This window comes from Theobroma cacao, chromosome 8 (genome assembly GCF_000208745.1).
Source record: "Theobroma cacao cultivar B97-61/B2 chromosome 8, Criollo_cocoa_genome_V2, whole genome shotgun sequence".
Taxonomy (NCBI): Eukaryota; Viridiplantae; Streptophyta; class Magnoliopsida; order Malvales; family Malvaceae; genus Theobroma; species Theobroma cacao.
Window position 1 is genome coordinate 15,698,209 of NC_030857.1, and position 7,602 is coordinate 15,705,810.

Here is a 7,602-nt window from a genome sequence, read left to right on the forward strand (position 1 = left end):
TGGCATGAAAAAGAGGGAACAAAATGATGGTAGGACATTATGTTTTTTCTTTGCATCAAGAGGACTTGTGCAATTATCCTTTGTTCGGTACACACCGCACACAAGTTTCACTGCCCCTGTAATGCTTAAATGGGTGGGTGACTTAGGAAGGTCGAGATGGAGTAATTATGAATTAGACCAGTTTCGAATTAGAATTTTTTATTAAAACATATATGAATATATATATATATATAATATATATAATATATATATATAAAATAATATATNCCCTTTTGTGGAAGGTTTTGATATGAAATGTATTGCATTCAGGGAGTGAATCTTGATCCCCAAGACTCAAATTCTTATGTAAATAAAATAAAAGGTCAAATGTTTAGATTATTTTAATTTTTAAATATAATTATATATAAATATATTAATTTTCAAAACAAACATTCTGTTTCAAACGTGTAAAACAACTTTAATGTTTAAACGTGAAATATCTAAAATGATCTTCTTTTTTTTCTATCATTTTCCTTTTTTTTAAGCTAGTAGACAATACTCTCTCTAAGCACTCTCTGAGGAGCACTAGATGGGTCATGCTTTCCTTAGAGTGCGGGATCTGATTGAATTTGATGCTCTTCGACTAGATCCGACCGTGAAGTAACTGGTAGATGGGAGTTAAGTTAAAGTTTTTTTTTTAAAAAAATTATAGTTTGATAATTTTTAAAATTAATGAAAAATAAAATTATATTTTTAATATTATTATATTATTAAATTAATAAAAATATTAATAATTAATTAACGATTAAATTTATGTGTCTAATAAAAAATATTTTTTTTAAATAGAGTAATTATTTTTTAAAAATTAATAAATTTATATATAATTATAATTAAAATTAAAAAATATATATTCACCCTAAAATAAAAATTATTTTTGTTTAGCATGTAACAAAACGAAGGGACGTGTGAAAAGAGCCAAAAACCGGCGATTTCACAATAGGAATGTACTCATTTTGGACCACTAAATTGGGAGTGTTTGAGGGTTAGCCTTTTAAAATAATGCAAGGGGACAACCATTTGAGGCTACGTCCTTTTAAAGGTCCACCGCAACACTTTGGGTTTAGGGTCCTTGTGTCAGATTCTTTCAGGTAATGCTGATGTTGATACTTCCTTTTCTATATTTCCCTATTTTTTTTTTTAATTTTAACATTTACTAATGTTTGCTCTATTTTGACTTGCTGGGTTTTTCTTTTTATTTTGAATTTTTTTTGTTGATTCACAATATTTATTAATTTTAATACTTTAACATTGAAGTTGTTAAAAATTTTCTTGATAGTTGAAAATATAAAGCAAGTGGGAACATTTGCATTGGAATTTGCATCATTATCACTTCATTTGGGGCATTCCCAAACACACAGCCATTAAATTAAGGGACAAATCTTTTTGTTGGAGATGATGATTCTTTCATATGTTTTCCACTTCCAAAGCCAAAATCATTACCTTCTAAATTCTATTCATTTTTTGTGATTTTCAAGTTTTAATTTAATTGCATATCATTTTGATCCCTATACTAATTCTAATATTAACACTAACACTAATACCAATACTTGTTCATTTTCTATACTTTCAACATTATAATGAAACCATCATTCTGTTAAGTCTTTCCTTAAATGATAAACTCATAACACATGACAAACGTATGTCACCTAATACAAACAAAATTTGGGTTTTGTGGAATTTTTCTTTCTATTTTCTTTTTTTTTTCCATTTCTTTTTTTCTTTTTTATGTTTTTTTCTCTTTTTTGGGACTACATCGACCACTATTACCCTTGATTTGACAAGGGAGAAGAGAGAAAAGAATAAAAAATAAAAAATAAAAAAAGAAATATAAAATAAAAAAATAAGACCTTTTTTTTAAAAAAAAGATATATTTTATGAACTATTATAATTTAAAACAAGTAAATTATATATTTTCTATTTTTAATAAATAACTATTTTATTTTTTATTATTTTAAATAGTATGAATTTTGAAAAATTAATTTTAAATAAAAATTTTGAGATAAATAAGTAATGTACACATCGATTTAGGTGTTCACGTAACGTCATACTTAATGAAAATATCGATAAAAGGATCATTTCATTATCAATGAGTTAATTTTTATATACACACACACACACATATATAATAGATGAAACACTAAAATAACCGATTACATCATTCTAAGTCATGAAAATACCCAAAATGTCTGCCAATAAAATAGAACTAACATAAGTTGGCAGAGAATCAAAGACATGTAGAGCAAGTTGTAAGCTCTCATGATGTGCGGCCATCCGATTGGCACACTGATTAGTTTTACGATGAACGTGAGATAATGAGTAGTCCCAATCTTGATGAAGTAACTCCCTTATGCATTTGAGAATACGGGCATTCAGATCCAAGACTATATTTTGATTAAATAGTTTTTGGATAACAAGCATTGAGTTAGATTCTACTTGGATTTTCTGAATCCCTTACTCAAACACAAATTCAGACCCTAGTATAATGCCTAAAGTTCTATAGTAAGTGAAAAGGAGATGCTAATTTTATAAGAAAACTCAAAATCCAAGTCCCATTTGCATCTCTAATCACTCTTCCTACTGCTATTGAACTTGGCTATCCTTTTGCACTGCCATCAACATTGAGTTTAACAAAGGACTCTTTAGGCTTTTTCCAAGTTTTCAACACCTCCTGCTTCCATCTAGCTTGTTTTCTTCTCGAATTATCTCGAGCCTTTTTTGACTTGGTCCATATTTGTTGCCAAGCATTTTGTGGCCAAATAAAAAAGTTATTAAAGATCGATAAGTGTCGCCAATACCATAATAACCTGATTATATGAACAAAGATTATGCCCCATGATATTAAGTCCAACATTTCATTGCTGCACATATTATCCAATAACCATTGTTTCAGGCAAGATCAAAGAAGTTTCCATTTAATAATTGAGGATTAAGCTGCAGCCACACATTCCTATAAGTCCCACAATCTCTGATCGCATGAATAATGGTCTTGGCAGAATCATCACAACGACTGCAAGCAATTGAAATGCCCACAATCTTTCTCAATAACCAGGCTGATGTTGGTAATGAATCATGCAAAAGCCTCCACATGAAAACTCGTACCTTGCATGAGCTCATAATTGACCATACCTTCTGCTAAAATCCTTCTTTTGGTGAACAACTTGACATTTGAAGCCAGTAAGCCGTTCATATTGTAAAGTTGCCATCGTTGGAAAGGATCCAAAATCCTATACAATCCTCCTCATTGGAAAGATCAATTAGAACTGAAGTAACCTTCAAGAAAATATGTTAAGGCAACATCGACTCAATTTGTTCAACATTCCATCTCCTAAGCTCATTACAATAGCTTGTAACTAGAAAATCAATTTCAACCTCACTCAACTTTACTATAGCATGATTGATTAAAGGGCCGCAATTGAGCCAAACATTTGTCTAGAATTTAGCTTGATGCCCATTATTGATAATCATCCTTCAAGCCATTAGATAAAACCAGTATACTCTTCAATATGCTTTCCATACATGCGAGTCTATTACCTTAACCTTTACCAACATGAAATCTTGATTGTGGAGATACTTGTTCTTCACAATATCAATCCAAAGGCAATATTCATTTCTCCATATTTTCCAACCTAATTTAGCAAGAAGAGCTAAATTGAATTTTCTGGAATCTTGAATTTGCAAACCATCATTCTCTTTAGTTGCACACAATTTGTCCCAACTAATAGTTGAATTTTCTTTGTCTCACCCACATGTCCTCGTACAAAATTACGATATAAATGATCAATTTCCTGAATTACATTTTCAAGAAGATACGATGGCTGCATTATATAAGTTGCCATAGTATTGGTAACAGATTGGACTAATGATATTCGTTTTGCCATTGGCAAATTTTTATTGTGCCATTTTACAAGCAATTGTCTAATCTTATCTACCAATTTAGAATAAGTCTCCCTCGATATTCTACCATGAAGCATAGGTGTGCCAAGGTACGTGCCAAAATCCTTTGTTAAAGGGATTTTAGCAATATTACTTAATAACTTGGCTCTTGTATTATGGATATTAAAGGAAACCAATAATTTAGATTTTGTTAGGCTAACTTTTTGGCCTGAAGCACAACAAAATTGATCTAGAATTTGCATTGTTATCCTCACTTGTCTTATCGAAGCAATACCAAACAACATAAGATCATCTACAAAACAAATATGAAAAAGACTAGGGCCCTTTCTTGTTAAATATATCGGCTTCTATCTTCCCCATACTCATTGTAATATTGATTAGGTGGAACAATTTCTCCAAACAAAAAACAAAAAGATAAGAAGAAAGTGGGTCACCTTGACGAATACCTCTTGTTAGAAAGAAGACATCCGTGGGACTGTTATTCCAAATAATGAAAAATGTAGGTGATTCAACAATAAACATAATGAGCTGAATCCACGCAGTGGGAAAACTGATTTCTTCCAACACATATTGTAAAAATTTCCATTTCAATCAATTGTAAGCTTTTTCCAAGTCGATTTTAATTATAATTGCTCTTTCACTTCTCCTCGTCATTCGTATCGTGTGAAGGGCTTCTTGGACTATAATTATATTGTCAGAGGCTTGTCTCATTGGAATGAAACTGCACTAGGTTCTTCTAATCAAATTATTAAGCAAAGATCTCAATTTATCCATTAGGACTTTTTTGATATTTTCAAAGGAGCTGAGCATAAGTTGATAGGACGAAATTAGGAAATTTTCCCTAAATTCTCAACCTTGGGAATAAGAGTAATCAATGTATGGTTAAGTTCAAAAGGAAATTTACCACTATTATACGCCTTCTTAACAAATCTTATTATGTTCGGACCAATAATGCTCCAATTATTCTGACAGAAAGCTACTAGAAACCCATCAACTTGGACTTTTATTGGGGGTTCATATCAAAGATTGTTTACTTCACTTCTTCTAAAATAATCGACCTTGATAATTCATCAACTAAGCTGCCATGTAACCTCCAATGACTACTTATAGGAAGAAAAACATGCACAACACCATTTTTGTACAGGTTACGATAAAATTACAAAGCCATGCTTTTAATTTTCGTTTTGTCAAAACACTAAGTGTCATTGTCTTTCTTTAAAACTAAGATATGTTTCTTCCTTTGTCTTCCTTTACACCATGATAAAACTTGGAATTAGCGTCACCATTTTCAGCCACTTAAGTTTTGTCTTCTGTTGCCACATGACTTTTTCCTAGAAAAGAATCAGGTTATATTTTTTAACAAGAACAACTTCAAGATTCTGTAGATAGTCGTTTGGTCCATTGTCTAGCTTAATTTGAATGGCTTTTAATCTAGTTAAGACTCTCTGACGCCGGGGCGTTGTAAAGACACCTAGGCGTTATGAAAAACACCAATCGTGACGAGGTTGAAAACCCCACTAAGGTGAATCACCAATCTTGACAAGGTTGAAAACCCCACTAAGGTAAAAAATAGCCAAAATCCCACATTGGTTGGCTAGGCCAAAGATATTAAAACCTCTTACCCTTTAAAAGAGTCTAGAGAAATAAGCACTCCTACTTAAAAAAAATTATTTATTAACTCTCAACTCCGAATTTCTCATAACTAAGCCTAAGGGTCCTATATATAGTATTATAGGCCCATGTCCTAATAAAACTCTACTTTATATTTTCTAATACAATTAGAATAATTAAGAAGAGATTTAAATAAAGTAGGTGTTCTATTCCTAAATAGAACATGACTATCCTAATCAAATATTAATTCTTAAAAGTATTAAAATAAAAATAAGAAAAGAATCCTAATTTAAATAAAATAAAGAAAATAAATCATAAATCAACTAAATTAGCAAAAACTAAATTTAATAAAATACAATCCTTGACGCTCCTGCGTCACTCTCCTCTTTCTTTTATGAATACCTTCATAGGTAACAAAATGCCAATTATCTAATGAGGCCACCATCTGTTTAGTGATGTAGGAAAACTCATTCCCTTCATACTCTAATTATTTTTAACAAAGTCATCAAAATTAGGATGGGACATCCAAGCTAGTTCAAAGCAAAATCTCCTAGTTGGTTGATCTCTTGGAGATGTGGCTTGGCAAAAACCTAATATGGGAGGATGGTCAAAGTGGGTCCATGGTAGGTTAAAAACTTGAACAAAGGGAAAAAAATTACGCCAAGATTCATCTGAAAGTGCCCTATCCAATAAAATTCATCCCTTCTCTTTTATTCCACCAAGTAAATTTTGATCCCGAAGCACCCAAATCATAAAGTTCACAATAACTCATAAAGTCACTCATTAAATCATAGTGATTAACATTAACACTTCTCTTGCCTCTTTTTTCATCAGGAAAAGTAGCTTGGTTAAAGTCTCCCATGACCAACCAAGGTAAATCATGTAATTCATTGGCCGTCTAAAAAGATCTCCATAACCTCCTATTTTCTTTTGCATTAGGGCTCCCATATACTATAGTTAATAACCATACATTGTCTTGAGACTTGATTAACATGTGAATCAATTGTGAAGAATAAGCAAGTACTTTGACTTCAATAATGTCTGCATACCATAAAACCCAAATTCTACCCGAAAAACCATTAGCTTCAACAAAAAAAAAAAATTAAGAATACTGATTCGATGACAAATTCTATTTGCCTGCACATCTGAAATCCTCAACTCTAAAAGAATAACTAGATTCAAATTATGTAGTCGAATCAAATTTTTGACATTTCGAATGCACCTTATAGATGTAGCACCTCTAACATTCTAACTCAACACATTGTACATTTATTTAAAATAAACAAAGTAAAGAAATAACCCAATCTAAATACCATATAGAAGGCTAAACCATTAGCAAGACTAGTCTTGCATAATGTCATCCTCACCTTCCTCTAACTCGATGTCTTTTGATGCCATAAGAAAATATGCCCTAGTTGCGTTCTCACCAGCTATCTTCTGATCACTTTTTTCCCTTGCCACTCCATTAACCTTTACCCTCAATCCTGCCTTCATTTACTTCAAAGTCTTATGATAAAGAAATATCAATAACCTTGTTAGTGTCTTCACGGGATTGTCCAGTTGATGTGCTCATNCACTTTTTGTTGACATTAGGAGCACGAGTAGAAGTAGTCTCTTTATGATTTAGAGTTTTGGAAGAGTTTACCTTTGGAGGTGGAATGGTTGCCGAACTCTGTCTCCCACGGTTTGAAGTGGAATCTTTCTGTCTAGATGAACTCATTGAGCTTTTTCGTAATTGTTGTTTCTCAACCTTTAATGCTAATCTGATGACATCATTTAGGTTCAAATATGGTTGTAGTTGAACAACATCTGCAATTCCAACATTAAGACCCCCAAGATAACGAGCTACAATTTGTTCTTCAGGCTCATGGACATCGCACTTCATGTAAAGTTGTTCGAACTCCATTGTTTATTCTTCCACCAACATTGTTTTTTTGCCTCAAGTTATGAAATTTGATAAAAATTTCTTGTCGATAATGCTCAGGAAGGAACTTACGCTTGAGTTCTCGACGAATCTTATCCCATGTTTTGATCTTGTTGCGGTCTTCTCTTTCTCGT